Source organism: Lithobates pipiens, unplaced genomic scaffold (assembly GCF_037356315.1).
Source record: "Lithobates pipiens isolate NorthernLeopardFrog02 unplaced genomic scaffold, aLitPip1_a1.2 Scaffold_1, whole genome shotgun sequence".
In the NCBI taxonomy this organism is placed as follows: domain Eukaryota; kingdom Metazoa; phylum Chordata; class Amphibia; order Anura; family Ranidae; genus Lithobates; species Lithobates pipiens.
In genome coordinates this window covers 54187067-54213606 of record NW_027507685.1, presented here as the reverse complement: position 1 = coordinate 54213606, position 26540 = coordinate 54187067, and the positions used below count along the sequence as shown (strand labels likewise).

The window sequence follows — 26540 nt, the reverse complement described above, 5'->3', positions numbered from 1 at the left end:
GTCAAGAAGCTGTATGAACACTCTGAATCTAGGCCCTTTTGCAAATGCACTTCTTAAAGCATGACCTTGCACCAAGTCATACATTTCAGATCCTTTCTACCAAATCTGCTTGAGCAAAGCAAGTAGAAGATGTCCCAGGTGATCTTCAAGTGTTTTGCTAATCCAGATTCCACAAACCAAAATGATGTCCTTGTGGCAGACTGCGTGGCCTAATGGATAAGGCGTCTGACTTCGAATCAGAAGATTGAGGGTACGAGTCCCTTTGTGGTCGTTTTCGATGCTGCTTTCCAGTTCCTGTGACCTTCACTCACAAGTTCTTGCTTTACCCATAACAACTTGCTTCTTGCTGGAGGCTTCCAATTTGCTGAAGCCTAGAGCCTCCAAACAGCAGTAAATCATAAAGTGGAACTAAACCAATTGATTTAAGGGTTTCAAAACACAGTTACATTCCTGGAATTCCGGGATTGATAACTGTCCCATTTGCTTGTGTTCTCAACCAAACTATCAAATCATCAAATGGCTGGTGTCATAACTGATCACATGTGCAGCATTATGGCATTTGCAGTTTGAACAGAAGCAGCTTCATTGGCTGTAAATGATAGGAGGGTTTGATTGTGCTTTAAGTGCTTAAATATGCCTAAAATGGGAGAGCTACTGAGTATGTGCAGAGCAGGTTGAAACAGCGTATTACTGGATTTCAAAGTGTATAGAACCTTATTTTTTTCCAATGTTTTACATGAGTATATATGCAAAATGGGACAACCGTAAGAGATGTAGCAGGACTTACTTTTCTGACTAAAGTTGCACTTTAAATGACAGATTTAACAGCATGGTCTAGCAGATTTTCCTCAAGAATTTTATCTTTATGTAGGATGGGCAAAGTTTTGGGATTTTTTTCATGTTTTTTTGTCGGTGACATGGTAGCATGAAAAGACAGCGGGAGTGGTGATTCTAGTTCAAGCTAAATGTGTAAACTGATTGTCAGAAGTGGGATTTGAACCCATGCCTCCATTTGGAGACCAGAACACCCACACAATGTGAAGAGACAGCTCTTGAGTCTGGCGCCTTAGACCACTCGGCCATCCTGACAAGATACATTGAACTAATTTGGCTGCCTCTGGAAATATCATCTACTCGTGGTACTCTATTGATGTATTACCGTTGTCAAGAAGCTGTATGAACACTCTGAATCTAGGCCCTTTTGCAAATGCACTTCTTAAAGCATGACCTTGCACCAAGTCATACATTTCAGATCCTTTCTACCAAATCTGCTTGAGCAAAGCAAGTAGAAGATGTCCCAGGTGATCTTCAAGTGTTTTGCTAATCCAGATTCCACAAACCAAAATGATGTCCTTGTGGCAGACTGTGTGGCCTAATGGATAAGGCGTCTGACTTCGAATCAGAAGATTGAGGGTACGAGTCCCTTCGTGGTCGTTTTCGATGCTGCTTTCCAGTTCCTGTGACCTTCACTCACAAGTTCTTGCTTTACCCATAAGAACTTGCTTCTTGCTGGAGGCTTCCAATTTGCTGAAGCCTAGAGCCTCCAAACAGCAGTAAATCATAAAGTGGAACTAAACCAATTGATTTAAGGGTTTCAAAACACAGTTACATTCCTGGAATTCCGGGATTGATAACTGTCCCATTTGCTTGTGTTCTCAACCAAACTATCAAATCATCAAATGGCTGGTGTCATAACTGATCACATGTGCAGCATTATGGCATTTGCAGTTTGAACAGAAGCAGCTTCATTGGCTGTAAATGATAGGAGGGTTTGATTGTGCTTTAAGTGCTTAAATATGCCTAAAATGGGAGAGCTACTGAGTATGTGCAGAGCAGGTTGAAACAGCGTATTACTGGATTTCAAAGTGTATAGAACCTTATTTTTTTCCAATGTTTTACATGAGTATATATGCAAAATGGGACAACCGTAAGAGATGTAGCAGGACTTACTTTTCTGACTAAAGTTGCACTTTAAATGACAGATTTAACAGCATGGTCTAGCAGATTTTCCTCAAGAATTTTATCTTTATGTAGGATGGGCAAAGTTTTGGGATTTTTTTCATGTTTTTTTGTCGGTGACATGGTAGCATGAAAAGACAGCGGGAGTGGTGATTCTAGTTCAAGCTAAATGTGTAAACTGATTGTCAGAAGTGGGATTTGAACCCACGCCTCCATTTGGAGACCAGAACACCCACACAATGTGAAGAGACAGCTCTTGAGTCTGGCGCCTTAGACCACTCGGCCATCCTGACAAGATACATTGAACAAATTTGGCTGCCTCTGGAAATATCATCTACTCGTGGTACACTATTGATGTATTACCGTTGTCAAGAAGCTGTATGAACACTCTGAATCTAGGCCCTTTTGCAAATGCACTTCTTAAAGCATGACCTTGCACCAAGTCATACATTTCAGATCCTTTCTACCAAATCTGCTTGAGCAAAGCAAGTAGAAGATGTCCCAGGTGATCTTCAAGTGTTTTGCTAATCCAGATTCCACAAACCAAAATGATGTCCTTGTGGCAGACTGCGTGGCCTAATGGATAAGGCGTCTGACTTCGAATCAGAAGATTGAGGGTACGAGTCCCTTTGTGGTCGTTTTCGATGCTGCTTTCCAGTTCCTGTGACCTTCACTCACAAGTTCTTGCTTTACCCATAACAACTTGCTTCTTGCTGGAGGCTTCCAATTTGCTGAAGCCTAGAGCCTCCAAACAGCAGTAAATCATAAAGTGGAACTAAACCAATTGATTTAAGGGTTTCAAAACACAGTTACATTCCTGGAATTCCGGGATTGATAACTGTCCCATTTGCTTGTGTTCTCAACCAAACTATCAAATCATCAAATGGCTGGTGTCATAACTGATCACATGTGCAGCATTATGGCATTTGCAGTTTGAACAGAAGCAGCTTCATTGGCTGTAAATGATAGGAGGGTTTGATTGTGCTTTAAGTGCTTAAATATGCCTAAAATGGGAGAGCTACTGAGTATGTGCAGAGCAGGTTGAAACAGCGTATTACTGGATTTCAAAGTGTATAGAACCTTATTTTTTTCCAATGTTTTACATGAGTATATATGCAAAATGGGACAACCGTAAGAGATGTAGCAGGACTTACTTTTCTGACTAAAGTTGCACTTTAAATGACAGATTTAACAGCATGGTCTAGCAGATTTTCCTCAAGAATTTTATCTTTATGTAGGATGGGCAATGTTTTGGGATTTTTTTCATGTTTTTTTGTCGGTGACATGGTAGCATGAAAAGACAGCGGGAGTGGTGATTCTAGTTCAAGCTAAATGTGTAAACTGATTGTCAGAAGTGGGATTTGAACCCATGCCTCCATTTGGAGACCAGAACACCCACACAATGTGAAGAGACAGCTCTTGAGTCTGGCGCCTTAGACCACTCGGCCATCCTGACAAGATACATTGAACTAATTTGGCTGCCTCTGGAAATATCATCTACTCGTGGTACTCTATTGATGTATTACCGTTGTCAAGAAGCTGTATGAACACTCTGAATCTAGGCCCTTTTGCAAATGCACTTCTTAAAGCATGACCTTGCACCAAGTCATACATTTCAGATCCTTTCTACCAAATCTGCTTGAGCAAAGCAAGTAGAAGATGTCCCAGGTGATCTTCAAGTGTTTTGCTAATCCAGATTCCACAAACCAAAATGATGTCCTTGTGGCAGACTGTGTGGCCTAATGGATAAGGCGTCTGACTTCGAATCAGAAGATTGAGGGTACGAGTCCCTTCGTGGTCGTTTTTGATGCTGCTTTCCAGTTCCTGTGACCTTCACTCACAAGTTCTTGCTTTACCCATAACAACTTGCTTCTTGCTGGAGGCTTCCAATTTGCTGAAGCCTAGAGCCTCCAAACAGCAGTAAATCATAAAGTGGAACTAAACCAATTGATTTAAGGGTTTCAAAACACAGTTACATTCCTGGAATTCCGGGATTGATAACTGTCCCATTTGCTTGTGTTCTCAACCAAACTATCAAATCATCAAATGGCTGGTGTCATAACTGATCACATGTGCAGCATTATGGCATTTGCAGTTTGAACAGAAGCAGCTTCATTGGCTGTAAATGATAGGAGGGTTTGATTGTGCTTTAAGTGCTTAAATATGCCTAAAATGGGAGAGCTACTGAGTATGTGCAGAGCAGGTTGAAACAGCGTATTACTGGATTTCAAAGTGTATAGAACCTTATTTTTTTCCAATGTTTTACATGAGTATATATGCAAAATGGGACAACCGTAAGAGATGTAGCAGGACTTACTTTTCTGACTAAAGTTGCACTTTAAATGACAGATTTAACAGCATGGTCTAGCAGATTTTCCTCAAGAATTTTATCTTTATGTAGGATGGGCAAAGTTTTGGGATTTTTTTCATGTTTTTTTGTCGGTGACATGGTAGCATGAAAAGACAGCGGGAGTGGTGATTCTAGTTCAAGCTAAATGTGTAAACTGATTGTCAGAAGTGGGATTTGAACCCACGCCTCCATTTGGAGACCAGAACACCCACACAATGTGAAGAGACAGCTCTTGAGTCTGGCGCCTTAGACCACTCGGCCATCCTGACAAGATACATTGAACAAATTTGGCTGCCTCTGGAAATATCATCTACTCGTGGTACTCTATTGATGTATTACCGTTGTCAAGAAGCTGTATGAACACTCTGAATCTAGGCCCTTTTGCAAATGCACTTCTTAAAGCATGACCTTGCACCAAGTCATACATTTCAGATCCTTTCTACCAAATCTGCTTGAGCAAAGCAAGTAGAAGATGTCCCAGGTGATCTTCAAGTGTTTTGCTAATCCAGATTCCACAAACCAAAATGATGTCCTTGTGGCAGACTGCGTGGCCTAATGGATAAGGCGTCTGACTTAGAATCAGAAGATTGAGGGTTCGAGTCCCTTCGTGGTCGTTTTCGATGCTGCTTTCCAGTTCCTGTGACCTTCACTCACAAGTTCTTGCTTTACCCATAAGAACTTGCTTCTTGCTGGAGGCTTCCAATTTGCTGAAGCCTAGAGCCTCCAAACAGCAGTAAATCATAAAGTGGAACTAAACCAATTGATTTAAGGGTTTCAAAACACAGTTACATTCCTGGAATTCCGGGATTGATAACTGTCCCATTTGCTTGTGTTCTCAACCAAACTATCAAATCATCAAATGGCTGGTGTCATAACTGATCACATGTGCAGCATTATGGCATTTGCAGTTTGAACAGAAGCAGCTTCATTGGCTGTAAATGATAGGAGGGTTTGATTGTGCTTTAAGTGCTTAAATATGCCTAAAATGGGAGAGCTACTGAGTATGTGCAGAGCAGGTTGAAACAGCGTATTACTGGATTTCAAAGTGTATAGAACCTTATTTTTTTCCAATGTTTTACATGAGTATATATGCAAAATGGGACAACCGTAAGAGATGTAGCAGGACTTACTTTTCTGACTAAAGTTGCACTTTAAATGACAGATTTAACAGCATGGTCTAGCAGATTTTCCTCAAGAATTTTATCTTTATGTAGGATGGGCAAAGTTTTGGGATTTTTTTCATGTTTTTTTGTCGGTGACATGGTAGCATGAAAAGACAGCGGGAGTGGTGATTCTAGTTCAAGCTAAATGTGTAAACTGATTGTCAGAAGTGGGATTTGAACCCACGCCTCCATTTGGAGACCAGAACACCCACACAATGTGAAGAGACAGCTCTTGAGTCTGGCGCCTTAGACCACTCGGCCATCCTGACAAGATACATTGAACAAATTTGGCTGCCTCTGGAAATATCATCTACTCGTGGTACTCTATTGATGTATTACCGTTGTCAAGAAGCTGTATGAACACTCTGAATCTAGGCCCTTTTGCAAATGCACTTCTTAAAGCATGACCTTGCACCAAGTCATACATTTCAGATCCTTTCTACCAAATCTGCTTGAGCAAAGCAAGTAGAAGATGTCCCAGGTGATCTTCAAGTGTTTTGCTAATCCAGATTCCACAAACCAAAATGATGTCCTTGTGGCAGACTGCGTGGCCTAATGGATAAGGCGTCTGACTTCGAATCAGAAGATTGAGGGTACGAGTCCCTTTGTGGTCGTTTTCGATGCTGCTTTCCAGTTCCTGTGACCTTCACTCACAAGTTCTTGCTTTACCCATAACAACTTGCTTCTTGCTGGAGGCTTCCAATTTGCTGAAGCCTAGAGCCTCCAAACAGCAGTAAATCATAAAGTGGAACTAAACCAATTGATTTAAGGGTTTCAAAACACAGTTACATTCCTGGAATTCCGGGATTGATAACTGTCCCATTTGCTTGTGTTCTCAACCAAACTATCAAATCATCAAATGGCTGGTGTCATAACTGATCACATGTGCAGCATTATGGCATTTGCAGTTTGAACAGAAGCAGCTTCATTGGCTGTAAATGATAGGAGGGTTTGATTGTGCTTTAAGTGCTTAAATATGCCTAAAATGGGAGAGCTACTGAGTATGTGCAGAGCAGGTTGAAACAGCGTATTACTGGATTTCAAAGTGTATAGAACCTTATTTTTTTCCAATGTTTTACATGAGTATATATGCAAAATGGGACAACCGTAAGAGATGTAGCAGGACTTACTTTTCTGACTAAAGTTGCACTTTAAATGACAGATTTAACAGCATGGTCTAGCAGATTTTCCTCAAGAATTTTATCTTTATGTAGGATGGGCAAAGTTTTGGGATTTTTTTCATGTTTTTTTGTCGGTGACATGGTAGCATGAAAAGACAGCGGGAGTGGTGATTCTAGTTCAAGCTAAATGTGTAAACTGATTGTCAGAAGTGGGATTTGAACCCATGCCTCCATTTGGAGACCAGAACACCCACACAATGTGAAGAGACAGCTCTTGAGTCTGGCGCCTTAGACCACTCGGCCATCCTGACAAGATACATTGAACTAATTTGGCTGCCTCTGGAAATATCATCTACTCGTGGTACTCTATTGATGTATTACCGTTGTCAAGAAGCTGTATGAACACTCTGAATCTAGGCCCTTTTGCAAATGCACTTCTTAAAGCATGACCTTGCACCAAGTCATACATTTCAGATCCTTTCTACCAAATCTGCTTGAGCAAAGCAAGTAGAAGATGTCCCAGGTGATCTTCAAGTGTTTTGCTAATCCAGATTCCACAAACCAAAATGATGTCCTTGTGGCAGACTGTGTGGCCTAATGGATAAGGCGTCTGACTTCGAATCAGAAGATTGAGGGTTCGAGTCCCTTCGTGGTCGTTTTCCATGCTGCTTTCCAGTTCCTGTGACCTTCACTCACAAGTTCTTGCTTTACCCATAACAACTTGCTTCTTGCTGGAGGCTTCCAATTTGCTGAAGCCTAGAGCCTCCAAACAGCAGTAAATCATAAAGTGGAACTAAACCAATTGATTTAAGGGTTTCAAAACACAGTTACATTCCTGGAATTCCGGGATTGATAACTGTCCCATTTGCTTGTGTTCTCAACCAAACTATCAAATCATCAAATGGCTGGTGTCATAACTGATCACATGTGCAGCATTATGGCATTTGCAGTTTGAACAGAAGCAGCTTCATTGGCTGTAAATGATAGGAGGGTTTGATTGTGCTTTAAGTGCTTAAATATGCCTAAAATGGGAGAGCTACTGAGTATGTGCAGAGCAGGTTGAAACAGCGTATTACTGGATTTCAAAGTGTATAGAACCTTATTTTTTTCCAATGTTTTACATGAGTATATATGCAAAATGGGACAACCGTAAGAGATGTAGCAGGACTTACTTTTCTGACTAAAGTTGCACTTTAAATGACAGATTTAACAGCATGGTCTAGCAGATTTTCCTCAAGAATTTTATCTTTATGTAGGATGGGCAAAGTTTTGGGATTTTTTTCATGTTTTTTTGTCGGTGACATGGTAGCATGAAAAGACAGCGGGAGTGGTGATTCTAGTTCAAGCTAAATGTGTAAACTGATTGTCAGAAGTGGGATTTGAACCCACGCCTCCATTTGGAGACCAGAACACCCACACAATGTGAAGAGACAGCTCTTGAGTCTGGCGCCTTAGACCACTCGGCCATCCTGACAAGATACATTGAACAAATTTGGCTGCCTCTAGAAATATCATCTACTCGTGGTACTCTATTGATGTATTACCGTTGTCAAGAAGCTGTATGAACACTCTGAATCTAGGCCCTTTTGCAAATGCACTTCTTAAAGCATGACCTTGCACCAAGTCATACATTTCAGATCCTTTCTACCAAATCTGCTTGAGCAAAGCAAGTAGAAGATGTCCCAGGTGATCTTCAAGTGTTTTGCTAATCCAGATTCCACAAACCAAAATGATGTCCTTGTGGCAGACTGCGTGGCCTAATGGATAAGGCGTCTGACTTCGAATCAGAAGATTGAGGGTTCGAGTCCCTTCGTGGTCGTTTTCGATGCTGCTTTCCAGTTCCTGTGACCTTCACTCACAAGTTCTTGCTTTACCCATAAGAACTTGCTTCTTGCTGGAGGCTTCCAATTTGCTGAAGCCTAGAGCCTCCAAACAGCAGTAAATCATAAAGTGGAACTAAACCAATTGATTTAAGGGTTTCAAAACACAGTTACATTCCTGGAATTCCGGGATTGATAACTGTCCCATTTGCTTGTGTTCTCAACCAAACTATCAAATCATCAAATGGCTGGTGTCATAACTGATCACATGTGCAGCATTATGGCATTTGCAGTTTGAACAGAAGCAGCTTCATTGGCTGTAAATGATAGGAGGGTTTGATTGTGCTTTAAGTGCTTAAATATGCCTAAAATGGGAGAGCTACTGAGTATGTGCAGAGCAGGTTGAAACAGCGTATTACTGGATTTCAAAGTGTATAGAACCTTATTTTTTTCCAATGTTTTACATGAGTATATATGCAAAATGGGACAACCGTAAGAGATGTAGCAGGACTTACTTTTCTGACTAAAGTTGCACTTTAAATGACAGATTTAACAGCATGGTCTAGCAGATTTTCCTCAAGAATTTTATCTTTATGTAGGATGGGCAAAATTTTGGGATTTTTTTCATGTTTTTTTGTCGGTGACATGGTAGCATGAAAAGACAGCGGGAGTGGTGATTCTAGTTCAAGCTAAATGTGTAAACTGATTGTCAGAAGTGGGATTTGAACACACGCCTCCATTTGGAGACCAGAACACCCACACAATGTGAAGAGACAGCTCTTGAGTCTGGCGCCTTAGACCACTCGGCCATCCTGACAAGATACATTGAACAAATTTGGCTGCCTCTGGAAATATCATCTACTCGTGGTACTCTATTGATGTATTACCGTTGTCAAGAAGCTGTATGAACACTCTGAATCTAGGCCCTTTTGCAAATGCACTTCTTAAAGCATGACCTTGCACCAAGTCATACATTTCAGATCCTTTCTACCAAATCTGCTTGAGCAAAGCAAGTAGAAGATGTCCCAGGTGATCTTCAAGTGTTTTGCTAATCCAGATTCCACAAACCAAAATGATGTCCTTGTGGCAGACTGCGTGGCCTAATGGATAAGGCGTCTGACTTCGAATCAGAAGATTGAGGGTTCGAGTCCCTTCGTGGTCGTTTTCGATGCTGCTTTCCAGTTCCTGTGACCTTCACTCACAAGTTCTTGCTTTACCCATAAGAACTTGCTTCTTGCTGGAGGCTTCCAATTTGCTGAAGCCTAGAGCCTCCAAACAGCAGTAAATCATAAAGTGGAACTAAACCAATTGATTTAAGGGTTTCAAAACACAGTTACATTCCTGGAATTCCGGGATTGATAACTGTCCCATTTGCTTGTGTTCTCAACCAAACTATCAAATCATCAAATGGCTGGTGTCATAACTGATCACATGTGCAGCATTATGGCATTTGCAGTTTGAACAGAAGCAGCTTCATTGGCTGTAAATGATAGGAGGGTTTGATTGTGCTTTAAGTGCTTAAATATGCCTAAAATGGGAGAGCTACTGAGTATGTGCAGAGCAGGTTGAAACAGCGTATTACTGGATTTCAAAGTGTATAGAACCTTATTTTTTTCCAATGTTTTACATGAGTATATATGCAAAATGGGACAACCGTAAGAGATGTAGCAGGACTTACTTTTCTGACTAAAGTTGCACTTTAAATGACAGATTTAACAGCATGGTCTAGCAGATTTTCCTCAAGAATTTTATCTTTATGTAGGATGGGCAAAGTTTTGGGATTTTTTTCATGTTTTTTTGTCGGTGACATGGTAGCATGAAAAGACAGCGGGAGTGGTGATTCTAGTTCAAGCTAAATGTGTAAACTGATTGTCAGAAGTGGGATTTGAACACACGCCTCCATTTGGAGACCAGAACACCCACACAATGTGAAGAGACAGCTCTTGAGTCTGGCGCCTTAGACCACTCGGCCATCCTGACAAGACACATTGAACAAATTTGGCTGCCTCTGGAAATATCATCTACTCGTGGTACTCTATTGATGTATTACCGTTGTCAAGAAGCTGTATGAACACTCTGAATCTAGGCCCTTTTGCAAATGCACTTCTTAAAGCATGACCTTGCACCAAGTCATACATTTCAGATCCTTTCTACCAAATCTGCTTGAGCAAAGCAAGTAGAAGATGTCCCAGGTGATCTTCAAGTGTTTTGCTAATCCAGATTCCACAAACCAAAATGATGTCCTTGTGGCAGACTGCGTGGCCTAATGGATAAGGCGTCTGACTTCGAATCAGAAGATTGAGGGTTCGAGTCCCTTCGTGGTCGTTTTCGATGCTGCTTTCCAGTTCCTGTGACCTTCACTCACAAGTTCTTGCTTTACCCATAAGAACTTGCTTCTTGCTGGAGGCTTCCAATTTGCTGAAGCCTAGAGCCTCCAAACAGCAGTAAATCATAAAGTGGAACTAAACCAATTGATTTAAGGGTTTCAAAACACAGTTACATTCCTGGAATTCCGGGATTGATAACTGTCCCATTTGCTTGTGTTCTCAACCAAACTATCAAATCATCAAATGGCTGGTGTCATAACTGATCACATGTGCAGCATTATGGCATTTGCAGTTTGAACAGAAGCAGCTTCATTGGCTGTAAATGATAGGAGGGTTTGATTGTGCTTTAAGTGCTTAAATATGCCTAAAATGGGAGAGCTACTGAGTATGTGCAGAGCAGGTTGAAACAGCGTATTACTGGATTTCAAAGTGTATAGAACCTTATTTTTTTCCAATGTTTTACATGAGTATATATGCAAAATGGGACAACCGTAAGAGATGTAGCAGGACTTACTTTTCTGACTAAAGTTGCACTTTAAATGACAGATTTAACAGCATGGTCTAGCAGATTTTCCTCAAGAATTTTATCTTTATGTAGGATGGGCAAAGTTTTGGGATTTTTTTCATGTTTTTTTGTCGGTGACATGGTAGCATGAAAAGACAGCGGGAGTGGTGATTCTAGTCCAAGCTAAATGTGTAAACTGATTGTCAGAAGTGGGATTTGAACCCACGCCTCCATTTGGAGACCAGAACACCCACACAATGTGAAGAGACAGCTCTTGAATCTGGCGCCTTAGACCACTCGGCCATCCTGACAAGATACGTTGAACTAATTTGGCTGCCTCTGGAAATATCATCTACTCGTGGTACTCTATTGATCTATTACCGTTGTCAAGAAGCTGTATGAACACTCTGAATCTAGGCCCTTTTGCAAATGCACTTCTTAAAGCATGACCTTGCACCAAGTCATACATTTCAGATCCTTTCTACCAAATCTGCTTGAGCAAAGCAAGTAGAAGATGTCCCAGGTGATCTTCAAGTGTTTTGCTAATCCAGATTCCACAAACCAAAATGATGTCCTTGTGGCAGACTGCGTGGCCTAATGGATAAGGCGTCTGACTTAGAATCAGAAGATTGAGGGTTCGAGTCCCTTCGTGGTCGTTTTCGATGCTGCTTTCCAGTTCCTGTGACCTTCACTCACAAGTTCTTGCTTTACCCATAAGAACTTGCTTCTTGCTGGAGGCTTCCAATTTGCTGAAGCCTAGAGCCTCCAAACAGCAGTAAATCATAAAGTGGAACTAAACCAATTGATTTAAGGGTTTCAAAACACAGTTACATTCCTGGAATTCCGGGATTGATAACTGTCCCATTTGCTTGTGTTCTCAACCAAACTATCAAATCATCAAATGGCTGGTGTCATAACTGATCACATGTGCAGCATTATGGCATTTGCAGTTTGAACAGAAGCAGCTTCATTGGCTGTAAATGATAGGAGGGTTTGATTGTGCTTTAAGTGCTTAAATATGCCTAAAATGGGAGAGCTACTGAGTATGTGCAGAGCAGGTTGAAACAGCGTATTACTGGATTTCAAAGTGTATAGAACCTTATTTTTTTCCAATGTTTTACATGAGTATATATGCAAAATGGGACAACCGTAAGAGATGTAGCAGGACTTACTTTTCTGACTAAAGTTGCACTTTAAATGACAGATTTAACAGCATGGTCTAGCAGATTTTCCTCAAGAATTTTATCTTTATGTAGGATGGGCAAAGTTTTGGGATTTTTTTCATGTTTTTTTGTCGGTGACATGGTAGCATGAAAAGACAGCGGGAGTGGTGATTCTAGTTCAAGCTAAATGTGTAAACTGATTGTCAGAAGTGGGATTTGAACCCACGCCTCCATTTGGAGACCAGAACACCCACACAATGTGAAGAGACAGCTCTTGAGTCTGGCGCCTTAGACCACTCGGCCATCCTGACAAGATACATTGAACAACTTTGGCTGCCTCTGGAAATATCATCTACTCGTGGTACTCTATTGATGTATTACCGTTGTCAAGAAGCTGTATGAACACTCTGAATCTAGGCCCTTTTGCAAATGCACTTCTTAAAGCATGACCTTGCACCAAGTCATACATTTCAGATCCTTTCTACCAAATCTGCTTGAGCAAAGCAAGTAGAAGATGTCCCAGGTGATCTTCAAGTGTTTTGCTAATCCAGATTCCACAAACCAAAATGATGTCCTTGTGGCAGACTGCGTGGCCTAATGGATAAGGCGTCTGACTTCGAATCAGAAGATTGAGGGTTCGAGTCCCTTCGTGGTCGTTTTCGATGCTGCTTTCCAGTTCCTGTGACCTTCACTCACAAGTTCTTGCTTTACCCATAAGAACTTGCTTCTTGCTGGAGGCTTCCAATTTGCTGAAGCCTAGAGCCTCCAAACAGCAGTAAATCATAAAGTGGAACTAAACCAATTGATTTAAGGGTTTCAAAACACAGTTACATTCCTGGAATTCCGGGATTGATAACTGTCCCATTTGCTTGTGTTCTCAACCAAACTATCAAATCATCAAATGGCTGGTGTCATAACTGATCACATGTGCAGCATTATGGCATTTGCAGTTTGAACAGAAGCAGCTTCATTGGCTGTAAATGATAGGAGGGTTTGATTGTGCTTTAAGTGCTTAAATATGCCTAAAATGGGAGAGCTACTGAGTATGTGCAGAGCAGGTTGAAACAGCGTATTACTGGATTTCAAAGTGTATAGAACCTTATTTTTTTCCAATGTTTTACATGAGTATATATGCAAAATGGGACAACCGTAAGAGATGTAGCAGGACTTACTTTTCTGACTAAAGTTGCACTTTAAATGACAGATTTAACAGCATGGTCTAGCAGATTTTCCTCAAGAATTTTATCTTTATGTAGGATGGGCAAAGTTTTGGGATTTTTTTCATGTTTTTTTGTCGGTGACATGGTAGCATGAAAAGACAGCGGGAGTGGTGATTCTAGTCCAAGCTAAATGTGTAAACTGATTGTCAGAAGTGGGATTTGAACCCACGCCTCCATTTGGAGACCAGAACACCCACACAATGTGAAGAGACAGCTCTTGAATCTGGCGCCTTAGACCACTCGGCCATCCTGACAAGATACGTTGAACTAATTTGGCTGCCTCTGGAAATATCATCTACTCGTGGTACTCTATTGATCTATTACCGTTGTCAAGAAGCTGTATGAACACTCTGAATCTAGGCCCTTTTGCAAATGCACTTCTTAAAGCATGACCTTGCACCAAGTCATACATTTCAGATCCTTTCTACCAAATCTGCTTGAGCAAAGCAAGTAGAAGATGTCCCAGGTGATCTTCAAGTGTTTTGCTAATCCAGATTCCACAAACCAAAATGATGTCCTTGTGGCAGACTGCGTGGCCTAATGGATAAGGCGTCTGACTTAGAATCAGAAGATTGAGGGTTCGAGTCCCTTCGTGGTCGTTTTCGATGCTGCTTTCCAGTTCCTGTGACCTTCACTCACAAGTTCTTGCTTTACCCATAAGAACTTGCTTCTTGCTGGAGGCTTCCAATTTGCTGAAGCCTAGAGCCTCCAAACAGCAGTAAATCATAAAGTGGAACTAAACCAATTGATTTAAGGGTTTCAAAACACAGTTACATTCCTGGAATTCCGGGATTGATAACTGTCCCATTTGCTTGTGTTCTCAACCAAACTATCAAATCATCAAATGGCTGGTGTCATAACTGATCACATGTGCAGCATTATGGCATTTGCAGTTTGAACAGAAGCAGCTTCATTGGCTGTAAATGATAGGAGGGTTTGATTGTGCTTTAAGTGCTTAAATATGCCTAAAATGGGAGAGCTACTGAGTATGTGCAGAGCAGGTTGAAACAGCGTATTACTGGATTTCAAAGTGTATAGAACCTTATTTTTTTCCAATGTTTTACATGAGTATATATGCAAAATGGGACAACCGTAAGAGATGTAGCAGGACTTACTTTTCTGACTAAAGTTGCACTTTAAATGACAGATTTAACAGCATGGTCTAGCAGATTTTCCTCAAGAATTTTATCTTTATGTAGGATGGGCAAAGTTTTGGGATTTTTTTCATGTTTTTTTGTCGGTGACATGGTAGCATGAAAAGACAGCGGGAGTGGTGATTCTAGTTCAAGCTAAATGTGTAAACTGATTGTCAGAAGTGGGATTTGAACCCACGCCTCCATTTGGAGACCAGAACACCCACACAATGTGAAGAGACAGCTCTTGAGTCTGGCGCCTTAGACCACTCGGCCATCCTGACAAGATACATTGAACAACTTTGGCTGCCTCTGGAAATATCATCTACTCGTGGTACTCTATTGATGTATTACCGTTGTCAAGAAGCTGTATGAACACTCTGAATCTAGGCCCTTTTGCAAATGCACTTCTTAAAGCATGACCTTGCACCAAGTCATACATTTCAGATCCTTTCTACCAAATCTGCTTGAGCAAAGCAAGTAGAAGATGTCCCAGGTGATCTTCAAGTGTTTTGCTAATCCAGATTCCACAAACCAAAATGATGTCCTTGTGGCAGACTGCGTGGCCTAATGGATAAGGCGTCTGACTTCGAATCAGAAGATTGAGGGTTCGAGTCCCTTCGTGGTCGTTTTCGATGCTGCTTTCCAGTTCCTGTGACCTTCACTCACAAGTTCTTGCTTTACCCATAAGAACTTGCTTCTTGCTGGAGGCTTCCAATTTGCTGAAGCCTAGAGCCTCCAAACAGCAGTAAATCATAAAGTGGAACTAAACCAATTGATTTAAGGGTTTCAAAACACAGTTACATTCCTGGAATTCCGGGATTGATAACTGTCCCATTTGCTTGTGTTCTCAACCAAACTATCAAATCATCAAATGGCTGGTGTCATAACTGATCACATGTGCAGCATTATGGCATTTGCAGTTTGAACAGAAGCAGCTTCATTGGCTGTAAATGATAGGAGGGTTTGATTGTGCTTTAAGTGCTTAAATATGCCTAAAATGGGAGAGCTACTGAGTATGTGCAGAGCAGGTTGAAACGGCGTATTACTGGATTTCAAAGTGTATAGAACCTTATTTTTTTCCAATGTTTTACATGAGTATATATGCAAAATGGGACAACCGTAAGAGATGTAGCAGGACTTACTTTTCTGACTAAAGTTGCACTTTAAATGACAGATTTAACAGCATGGTCTAGCAGATTTTCCTCAAGAATTTTATCTTTATGTAGGATGGGCAAAGTTTTGGGATTTTTTTCATGTTTTTTTGTCGGTGACATGGTAGCATGAAAAGACAGCGGGAGTGGTGATTCTAGTTCAAGCTAAATGTGTAAACTGATTGTCAGAAGTGGGATTTGAACCCACGCCTCCATTTGGAGACCAGAACACCCACACAATGTGAAGAGACAGCTCTTGAGTCTGGCGCCTTAGACCACTCGGCCATCCTGACAAGATACATTGAACAACTTTGGCTGCCTCTGGAAATATCATCTACTCGTGGTACTTTATTGATGTATTACCGTTGTCAAGAAGCTGTATGAACACTCTGAATCTAGGCCCTTTTGCAAATGCACTTCTTAAAGCATGACCTTGCACCAAGTCATACATTTCAGATCCTTTCTACCAAATCTGCTTGAGCAAAGCAAGTAGAAGATGTCCCAGGTGATCTTCAAGTGTTTTGCTAATCCAGATTCCACAAACCAAAATGATGTCCTTGTGGCAGACTGCGTGGCCTAATGGATAAGGCGTCTGACTTCGAATCAGAAGATTGAGGGTTCGAGTCCCTTCGTGGTCGTTTTCGATGCTGCTTTCCAGTTCCTGTGACCTTCACTCACAAGTTCTTGCTTTACCCATAAGAACTTGCTTCTTGCTGGAGGCTTCCAATTTGCTGAAGCCTAGAGCCTCCAAACAGCAGTAAATCATAAAGTGGAACTAAACCAATTGATTTAAGGGTTTCAAAACACAGTTACATTCCTGGAATTCCGGGATTGATAACTGTCCCATTTGCTTGTGTTCTCAACCAAACTATCAAATCATCAAATGGCTGGTGTCATAACTGATCACATGTGCAGCATTATGGCATTTGCAGTTTGAACAGAAGCAGCTTCATTGGCTGTAAATGATAGGAGGGTTTGATTGTGCTTTAAGTGCTTAAATATGCCTAAAATGGGAGAGCTACTGAGTATGTGCAGAGCAGGTTGAAACAGCGTATTACTGGATTTCAAAGTGTATAGAACCTTATTTTTTTCCAATGTTTTACATGAGTATATATGCAAAATGGGACAACCGTAAGAGATGTAGCAGGACTTACTTTTCTGACTAAAGTTGCACTTTAAATGACAGATTTAACAGCATGGTCTAGCAGATTTTCCTCAAGAATTTTATCTTTATGTAGGATGGGCAAAGTTTTGGGATTTTTTTCATGTTTTTTTGTCGGTGACATGGTAGCATGAAAAGACAGCGGGAGTGGTGATTCTAGTCCAAGCTAAATGTGTAAACTGATTGTCAGAAGTGGGATTTGAACCCACGCCTCCATTTGGAGACCAGAACACCCACACAATGTGAAGAGACAGCTCTTGAATCTGGCGCCTTAGACCACTCGGCCATCCTGACAAGATACGTTGAACTAATTTGGCTGCCTCTGGAAATATCATCTACTCGTGGTACTCTATTGATCTATTACCGTTGTCAAGAAGCTGTATGAACACTCTGAATCTAGGCCCTTTTGCAAATGCACTTCTTAAAGCATGACCTTGCACCAAGTCATACATTTCAGATCCTTTCTACCAAATCTGCTTGAGCAAAGCAAGTAGAAGATGTCCCAGGTGATCTTCAAGTGTTTTGCTAATCCAGATTCCACAAACCAAAATGATGTCCTTGTGGCAGACTGCGTGGCCTAATGGATAAGGCGTCTGACTTAGAATCAGAAGATTGAGGGTTCGAGTCCCTTCGTGGTCGTTTTCGATGCTGCTTTCCAGTTCCTGTGACCTTCACTCACAAGTTCTTGCTTTACCCATAAGAACTTGCTTCTTGCTGGAGGCTTCCAATTTGCTGAAGCCTAGAGCCTCCAAACAGCAGTAAATCATAAAGTGGAACTAAACCAATTGATTTAAGGGTTTCAAAACACAGTTACATTCCTGGAATTCCGGGATTGATAACTGTCCCATTTGCTTGTGTTCTCAACCAAACTATCAAATCATCAAATGGCTGGTGTCATAACTGATCACATGTGCAGCATTATGGCATTTGCAGTTTGAACAGAAGCAGCTTCATTGGCTGTAAATGATAGGAGGGTTTGATTGTGCTTTAAGTGCTTAAATATGCCTAAAATGGGAGAGCTACTGAGTATGTGCAGAGCAGGTTGAAACAGCGTATTACTGGATTTCAAAGTGTATAGAACCTTATTTTTTTCCAATGTTTTACATGAGTATATATGCAAAATGGGACAACCGTAAGAGATGTAGCAGGACTTACTTTTCTGACTAAAGTTGCACTTTAAATGACAGATTTAACAGCATGGTCTAGCAGATTTTCCTCAAGAATTTTATCTTTATGTAGGATGGGCAAAGTTTTGGGATTTTTTTCATGTTTTTTTGTCGGTGACATGGTAGCATGAAAAGACAGCGGGAGTGGTGATTCTAGTTCAAGCTAAATGTGTAAACTGATTGTCAGAAGTGGGATTTGAACCCACGCCTCCATTTGGAGACCAGAACACCCACACAATGTGAAGAGACAGCTCTTGAGTCTGGCGCCTTAGACCACTCGGCCATCCTGACAAGATACATTGAACAACTTTGGCTGCCTCTGGAAATATCATCTACTCGTGGTACTCTATTGATGTATTACCGTTGTCAAGAAGCTGTATGAACACTCTGAATCTAGGCCCTTTTGCAAATGCACTTCTTAAAGCATGACCTTGCACCAAGTCATACATTTCAGATCCTTTCTACCAAATCTGCTTGAGCAAAGCAAGTAGAAGATGTCCCAGGTGATCTTCAAGTGTTTTGCTAATCCAGATTCCACAAACCAAAATGATGTCCTTGTGGCAGACTGCGTGGCCTAATGGATAAGGCGTCTGACTTCGAATCAGAAGATTGAGGGTTCGAGTCCCTTCGTGGTCGTTTTCGATGCTGCTTTCCAGTTCCTGTGACCTTCACTCACAAGTTCTTGCTTTACCCATAAGAACTTGCTTCTTGCTGGAGGCTTCCAATTTGCTGAAGCCTAGAGCCTCCAAACAGCAGTAAATCATAAAGTGGAACTAAACCAATTGATTTAAGGGTTTCAAAACACAGTTACATTCCTGGAATTCCGGGATTGATAACTGTCCCATTTGCTTGTGTTCTCAACCAAACTATCAAATCATCAAATGGCTGGTGTCATAACTGATCACATGTGCAGCATTATGGCATTTGCAGTTTGAACAGAAGCAGCTTCATTGGCTGTAAATGATAGGAGGGTTTGATTGTGCTTTAAGTGCTTAAATATGCCTAAAATGGGAGAGCTACTGAGTATGTGCAGAGCAGGTTGAAACAGCGTATTACTGGATTTCAAAGTGTATAGAACCTTATTTTTTTCCAATGTTTTACATGAGTATATATGCAAAATGGGACAACCGTAAGAGATGTAGCAGGACTTACTTTTCTGACTAAAGTTGCACTTTAAATGACAGATTTAACAGCATGGTCTAGCAGATTTTCCTCAAGAATTTTATCTTTATGTAGGATGGGCAAAGTTTTGGGATTTTTTTCATGTTTTTTTGTCGGTGACATGGTAGCATGAAAAGACAGCGGGAGTGGTGATTCTAGTCCAAGCTAAATGTGTAAACTGATTGTCAGAAGTGGGATTTGAACCCACGCCTCCATTTGGAGACCAGAACACCCACACAATGTGAAGAGACAGCTCTTGAATCTGGCGCCTTAGACCACTCGGCCATCCTGACAAGATACGTTGAACTAATTTGGCTGCCTCTGGAAATATCATCTACTCGTGGTACTCTATTGATCTATTACCGTTGTCAAGAAGCTGTATGAACACTCTGAATCTAGGCCCTTTTGCAAATGCACTTCTTAAAGCATGACCTTGCACCAAGTCATACATTTCAGATCCTTTCTACCAAATCTGCTTGAGCAAAGCAAGTAGAAGATGTCCCAGGTGATCTTCAAGTGTTTTGCTAATCCAGATTCCACAAACCAAAATGATGTCCTTGTGGCAGACTGCGTGGCCTAATGGATAAGGCGTCTGACTTAGAATCAGAAGATTGAGGGTTCGAGTCCCTTCGTGGTCGTTTTCGATGCTGCTTTCCAGTTCCTGTGACCTTCACTCACAAGTTCTTGCTTTACCCATAAGAACTTGCTTCTTGCTGGAGGCTTCCAATTTGCTGAAGCCTAGAGCCTCCAAACAGCAGTAAATCATAAAGTGGAACTAAACCAATTGATTTAAGGGTTTCAAAACACAGTTACATTCCTGGAATTCCGGGATTGATAACTGTCCCATTTGCTTGTGTTCTCAACCAAACTATCAAATCATCAAATGGCTGGTGTCATAACTGATCACATGTGCAGCATTATGGCATTTGCAGTTTGAACAGAAGCAGCTTCATTGGCTGTAAATGATAGGAGGGTTTGATTGTGCTTTAAGTGCTTAAATATGCCTAAAATGGGAGAGCTACTGAGTATGTGCAGAGCAGGTTGAAACAGCGTATTACTGGATTTCAAAGTGTATAGAACCTTATTTTTTTCCAATGTTTTACATGAGTATATATGCAAAATGGGACAACCGTAAGAGATGTAGCAGGACTTACTTTTCTGACTAAAGTTGCACTTTAAATGACAGATTTAACAGCATGGTCTAGCAGATTTTCCTCAAGAATTTTATCTTTATGTAGGATGGGCAAAGTTTTGGGATTTTTTTCATGTTTTTTTGTCGGTGACATGGTAGCATGAAAAGACAGCGGGAGTGGTGATTCTAGTTCAAGCTAAATGTGTAAACTGATTGTCAGAAGTGGGATTTGAACCCACGCCTCCATTTGGAGACCAGAACACCCACACAATGTGAAGAGACAGCTCTTGAGTCTGGCGCCTTAGACCACTCGGCCATCCTGACAAGATACATTGAACAACTTTGGCTGCCTCTGGAAATATCATCTACTCGTGGTACTCTATTGATGTATTACCGTTGTCAAGAAGCTGTATGAACACTCTGAATCTAGGCCCTTTTGCAAATGCACTTCTTAAAGCATGACCTTGCACCAAGTCATACATTTCAGATCCTTTCTACCAAATCTGCTTGAGCAAAGCAAGTAGAAGATGTCCCAGGTGATCTTCAAGTGTTTTGCTAATCCAGATTCCACAAACCAAAATGATGTCCTTGTGGCAGACTGCGTGGCCTAATGGATAAGGCGTCTGACTTCGAATCAGAAGATTGAGGGTTCGAGTCCCTTCGTGGTCGTTTTCGATGCTGCTTTCCAGTTCCTGTGACCTTCACTCACAAGTTCTTGCTTTACCCATAAGAACTTGCTTCTTGCTGGAGGCTTCCAATTTGCTGAAGCCTAGAGCCTCCAAACAGCAGTAAATCATAAAGTGGAACTAAACCAATTGATTTAAGGGTTTCAAAACACAGTTACATTCCTGGAATTCCGGGATTGATAACTGTCCCATTTGCTTGTGTTCTCAACCAAACTATCAAATCATCAAATGGCTGGTGTCATAACTGATCACATGTGCAGCATTATGGCATTTGCAGTTTGAACAGAAGCAGCTTCATTGGCTGTAAATGATAGGAGGGTTTGATTGTGCTTTAAGTGCTTAAATATGCCTAAAATGGGAGAGCTACTGAGTATGTGCAGAGCAGGTTGAAACAGCGTATTACTGGATTTCAAAGTGTATAGAACCTTATTTTTTTCCAATGTTTTACATGAGTATATATGCAAAATGGGACAACCGTAAGAGATGTAGCAGGACTTACTTTTCTGACTAAAGTTGCACTTTAAATGACAGATTTAACAGCATGGTCTAGCAGATTTTCCTCAAGAATTTTATCTTTATGTAGGATGGGCAAAGTTTTTGGATTTTTTTCATGTTTTTTTGTCGGTGACATGGTAGCATGAAAAGACAGCGGGAGTGGTGATTCTAGTCCAAGCTAAATGTGTAAACTGATTGTCAGAAGTGGGATTTGAACCCACGCCTCCATTTGGAGACCAGAACACCCACGCAATGTGAAGAGACAGCTCTTGAGTCTGGTGCCTTAGACCACTCGGCCATCCTGACAAGATACATTGAACAAATTTGGCTGCCTCTGGAAATATCATCTACTCGTGGTACTCTATTGATGTATTACCGTTGTCAAGAAGCTGTATGAACACTCTGAATCTAGGCCCTTTTGCAAATGCACTTCTTAAAGCATGACCTTGCACCAAGTCATACATTTCAGATCCTTTCTACCAAATCTGCTTGAGCAAAGCAAGTAGAAGATGTCCCAGGTGATCTTCAAGTGTTTTGCTAATCCAGATTCCACAAACCAAAAAGATGTCCTTGTGGCAGACTGCGTGGCCTAATGGATAAGGCGTCTGACTTCGAATCAGAAGATTGAGGGTTCGAGTCCCTTCGCGGTCGTTTTCGATGCTGCTTTCCAGTTCCTGTGACCTTCACTCACAAGTTCTTGCTTTACCCATAACAACTTGCTTCTTGCTGGAGGCTTCCAATTTGCTGAAGCCTAGAGCCTCCAAACAGCAGTAAATCATAAAGTGGAACTAAACCAATTGATTTAAGGGTTTCAAAACACAGTTACATTCCTGGAATTCCGGGATTGATAACTGTCCCATTTGCTTGTGTTCTCAACCAAACTATCAAATCATCAAATGGCTGGTGTCATAACTGATCACATGTGCAGCATTATGGCATTTGCAGTTTGAACAGAAGCAGCTTCATTGGCTGTAAATGATAGGAGGGTTTGATTGTGCTTTAAGTGCTTAAATATGCCTAAAATGGGAGAGCTACTGAGTATGTGCAGAGCAGGTTGAAACAACGTATTACTGGATTTCAAAGTGTATAGAACCTTATTTTTTTCCAATGTTTTACATGAGTATATATGCAAAATGGGACAACCGTAAGAGATGTAGCAGGACTTACTTTTCTGACTAAAGTTGCACTTTAAATGACAGATTTAACAGCATGGTCTAGCAGATTTTCCTCAAGAATTTTATCTTTATGTAGGATGGGCAAAGTTTTAGGATTTTTTTCATGTTTTTTTGTCGGTGACATGGTAGCATGAAAAGACAGCGGGAGTGGTGATTCTAGTTCAAGCTAAATGTGTAAACTGATTGTCAGAAGTGGGATTTGAACCCACGCCTCCATTTGGAGACCAGAACACCCACACAATGTGAAGAGACAGCTCTTGAGTCTGGCGCCTTAGACCACTCGGCCATCCTGACAAGATACATTGAGCAAATTTGGCTGCCTCTGGAAATATCATCTACTCGTGGTACTCTATTGATGTATTACCGTTGTCAAGAAGCTGTATGAACACTCTGAATCTAGGCCCTTTTGCAAATGCACTTCTTAAAGCATGACCTTGCACCAAGTCATACATTTCAGATCCTTTCTACCAAATCTGCTTGAGCAAAGCAAGTAGAAGATGTCCCAGGTGATCTTCAAGTGTTTTGCTAATCCAGATTCCACAAACCAAAATGATGTCCTTGTGGCAGACTGTGTGGCCTAATGGATAAGGCGTCTGACTTCGAATCAGAAGATTGAGGGTTCGAGTCCCTTCGTGGTCGTTTTCGATGCTGCTTTCCAGTTCCTGTGACCTTCACTCACAAGTTCTTGCTTTACCCATAAGAACTTGCTTCTTGCTGGAGGCTTCCAATTTGCTGAAGCCTAGAGCCTCCAAACAGCAGTAAATCATAAAGTGGAACTAAACCAATTGATTTAAGGGTTTCAAAACACAGTTACATTCCTGGAATTCCGGGATTGATAACTGTCCCATTTGCTTGTGTTCTCAACCAAACTATCAAATCATCAAATGGCTGGTGTCATAACTGATCACATGTGCAGCATTATGGCATTTGCAGTTTGAACAGAAGCAGCTTCATTGGCTGTAAATGATAGGAGGGTTTGATTGTGCTTTAAGTGCTTAAATATGCCTAAAATGGGAGAGCTACTGAGTATGTGCAGAGCAGGTTGAAACAGCGTATTACTGGATTTCAAAGTGTATAGAACCTTATTTTTTTCCAATGTTTTACATGAGTATATATGCAAAATGGGACAACCGTAAGAGATGTAGCAGGACTTACTTTTCTGACTAAAGTTGCACTTTAAATGACAGATTTAACAGCATGGTCTAGCAGATTTTCCTCAAGAATTTTATCTTTATGTAGGATGGGCAAAGTTTTGGGATTTTTTTCATGTTTTTTTGTCGGTGACATGGTAGCATGAAAAGACAGCGGGAGTGGTGATTCTAGTTCAAGCTAAATGTGTAAACTGATTGTCAGAAGTGGGACTTGAACCCACACCTCCATTTGGAGACCAGAACACCCACGCAATAGTGAAGAGACAGCTCTTGAGTCTGGTGCCTTAGACCACTCAGCCATCCTGACAAGATACATTGAACAAATTTGGCTGCCTCTGGAAATATCATCTACTCGTGGTACTCTATTGATGTATTACCGTTGTCAAGAAGCTGTATGAACACTCTGAATCTAGGCCCTTTTGCAAATGCACTTCTTAAAGCATGACCTTGCACCAAGTCATACATTTCAGATCCTTTCTACCAAATCTGCTTGAGCAAAGCAAGTAGAAGATGTCCCAGGTGATCTTCAAGTGTTTTGCTAATCCAGATTCCACAAACCAAAATGATGTCCTTGTGGCAGACTGTGTGGCCTAATGGATAAGGCGTCTGACTTCGAATCAGAAGATTGAGGGTTCGAGTCCCTTCGTGGTCGTTTTCGATGCTGCTTTCCAGTTCCTGTGACCTTCACTCACAAGTTCTTGCTTTACCCATAAGAACTTGCTTCTTGCTGGAGGCTTCCAATTTGCTGAAGCCTAGAGCCTCCAAACAGCAGTAAATCATAAAGTGGAACTAAACCAATTGATTTAAGGGTTTCAAAACACAGTTACATTCCTGGAATTACGGGATTGATAACTGTCCCATTTGCTTGTGTTCTCAACCAAACTATCAAATCATCAAATGGCTGGTGTCATAACTGATCACATGTGCAGCATTATGGCATTTGCAGTTTGAACAGAAGCAGCTTCATTGGCTGTAAATGATAGGAGGGTTTGATTGTGCTTTAAGTGCTTAAATATGCCTAAAATGGGAGAGCTACTGAGTATGTGCAGAGCAGGTTGAAACAGCGTATTACTGGATTTCAAAGTGTATAGAACCTTATTTTTTTCCAATGTTTTACATGAGTATATATGCAAAATGGGACAACCGTAAGAGATGTAGCAGGACTTACTTTTCTGACTAAAGTTGCACTTTAAATGACAGATTTAACAGCATGGTCTAGCAGATTTTCCTCAAGAATTTTATCTTTATGTAGGATGGGCAAAGTTTTGGGATTTTTTTCATGTTTTTTTGTCGGTGACATGGTAGCATGAAAAGACAGCGGGAGTGGTGATTCTAGTTCAAGCTAAATGTGTAAACTGATTGTCAGAAGTGGGATTTGAACCCACGCCTCCATTTGGAGACCAGAACACCCACACAATGTGAAGAGACAGCTCTTGAGTCTGGCGCCTTAGACCACTCGGCCATCCTGACAAGATACATTGAACAAATTTGGCTGCCTCTGGAAATATCATCTACTCGTGGTACTCTATTGATGTATTACCGTTGTCAAGAAGCTGTATGAACACTCTGAATCTAGGCCCTTTTGCAAATGCACTTCTTAAAGCATGACCTTGCACCAAGTCATACATTTCAGATCCTTTCTACCAAATCTGCTTGAGCAAAGCAAGTAGAAGATGTCCCAGGTGATCTTCAAGTGTTTTGCTAATCCAGATTCCACAAACCAAAAAGATGTCCTTGTGGCAGACTGCGTGGCCTAATGGATAAGGCGTCTGACTTCGAATCAGAAGATTGAGGGTTCGAGTCCCTTCGCGGTCGTTTTCGATGCTGCTTTCCAGTTCCTGTGACCTTCACTCACAAGTTCTTGCTTTACCCATAACAACTTGCTTCTTGCTGGAGGCTTCCAATTTGCTGAAGCCTAGAGCCTCCAAACAGCAGTAAATCATAAAGTGGAACTAAACCAATTGATTTAAGGGTTTCAAAACACAGTTACATTCCTGGAATTCCGGGATTGATAACTGTCCCATTTGCTTGTGTTCTCAACCAAACTATCAAATCATCAAATGGCTGGTGTCATAACTGATCACATGTGCAGCATTATGGCATTTGCAGTTTGAACAGAAGCAGCTTCATTGGCTGTAAATGATAGGAGGGTTTGATTGTGCTTTAAGTGCTTAAATATGCCTAAAATGGGAGAGCTACTGAGTATGTGCAGAGCAGGTTGAAACAGCGTATTACTGGATTTCAAAGTGTATAGAACCTTATTTTTTTCCAATGTTTTACATGAGTATATATGCAAAATGGGACAACCGTAAGAGATGTAGCAGGACTTACTTTTCTGACTAAAGTTGCACTTTAAATGACAGATTTAACAGCATGGTCTAGCAGATTTTCCTCAAGAATTTTATCTTTATGTAGGATGGGCAAAGTTTTGGGATTTTTTTCATGTTTTTTTGTCGGTGACATGGTAGCATGAAAAGACAGCGGGAGTGGTGATTCT

General features: G+C 41.1%; 15 non-coding genes across 15 annotated transcripts; all 15 read left to right on the top strand.

The window, feature by feature from the left end:
- The first annotated feature begins 4850 nt into the window (after positions 1-4850).
- On the top strand, positions 4851-4923 carry TRNAL-UAG (transfer RNA leucine (anticodon UAG)). The gene has a single exon. It is a non-coding gene; the product is annotated as a tRNA-Leu (tRNA).
- A 3416-nt stretch (positions 4924-8339) lies between these two features.
- On the top strand, positions 8340-8412 carry TRNAR-UCG (transfer RNA arginine (anticodon UCG)). Its single transcript has one exon. It is a non-coding gene; the product is annotated as a tRNA-Arg (tRNA).
- Positions 8413-9502: 1090 nt separating this feature from the next.
- On the top strand, positions 9503-9575 carry TRNAR-UCG (transfer RNA arginine (anticodon UCG)). Its single transcript has one exon. It is a non-coding gene; the product is annotated as a tRNA-Arg (tRNA).
- A 1090-nt stretch (positions 9576-10665) lies between these two features.
- TRNAR-UCG (transfer RNA arginine (anticodon UCG)) lies at positions 10666-10738 on the top strand. The gene has a single exon. It is a non-coding gene; the product is annotated as a tRNA-Arg (tRNA).
- Positions 10739-11828: 1090 nt separating this feature from the next.
- On the top strand, positions 11829-11901 carry TRNAL-UAG (transfer RNA leucine (anticodon UAG)). The gene has a single exon. It is a non-coding gene; the product is annotated as a tRNA-Leu (tRNA).
- Positions 11902-12991: 1090 nt separating this feature from the next.
- Positions 12992-13064, top strand: TRNAR-UCG (transfer RNA arginine (anticodon UCG)). Its single transcript has one exon. It is a non-coding gene; the product is annotated as a tRNA-Arg (tRNA).
- A 1090-nt stretch (positions 13065-14154) lies between these two features.
- Positions 14155-14227, top strand: TRNAL-UAG (transfer RNA leucine (anticodon UAG)). The gene has a single exon. It is a non-coding gene; the product is annotated as a tRNA-Leu (tRNA).
- Positions 14228-15317: 1090 nt separating this feature from the next.
- TRNAR-UCG (transfer RNA arginine (anticodon UCG)) lies at positions 15318-15390 on the top strand. Its single transcript has one exon. It is a non-coding gene; the product is annotated as a tRNA-Arg (tRNA).
- A 1090-nt stretch (positions 15391-16480) lies between these two features.
- Positions 16481-16553, top strand: TRNAR-UCG (transfer RNA arginine (anticodon UCG)). Its single transcript has one exon. It is a non-coding gene; the product is annotated as a tRNA-Arg (tRNA).
- A 1090-nt stretch (positions 16554-17643) lies between these two features.
- On the top strand, positions 17644-17716 carry TRNAL-UAG (transfer RNA leucine (anticodon UAG)). Its single transcript has one exon. It is a non-coding gene; the product is annotated as a tRNA-Leu (tRNA).
- Positions 17717-18806: 1090 nt separating this feature from the next.
- Positions 18807-18879, top strand: TRNAR-UCG (transfer RNA arginine (anticodon UCG)). The gene has a single exon. It is a non-coding gene; the product is annotated as a tRNA-Arg (tRNA).
- Positions 18880-19969: 1090 nt separating this feature from the next.
- Positions 19970-20042, top strand: TRNAL-UAG (transfer RNA leucine (anticodon UAG)). Its single transcript has one exon. It is a non-coding gene; the product is annotated as a tRNA-Leu (tRNA).
- Positions 20043-21132: 1090 nt separating this feature from the next.
- TRNAR-UCG (transfer RNA arginine (anticodon UCG)) lies at positions 21133-21205 on the top strand. Its single transcript has one exon. It is a non-coding gene; the product is annotated as a tRNA-Arg (tRNA).
- Positions 21206-22295: 1090 nt separating this feature from the next.
- On the top strand, positions 22296-22368 carry TRNAR-UCG (transfer RNA arginine (anticodon UCG)). Its single transcript has one exon. It is a non-coding gene; the product is annotated as a tRNA-Arg (tRNA).
- Positions 22369-25785: 3417 nt separating this feature from the next.
- Positions 25786-25858, top strand: TRNAR-UCG (transfer RNA arginine (anticodon UCG)). Its single transcript has one exon. It is a non-coding gene; the product is annotated as a tRNA-Arg (tRNA).
- Positions 25859-26540: the final 682 nt, after the last annotated feature.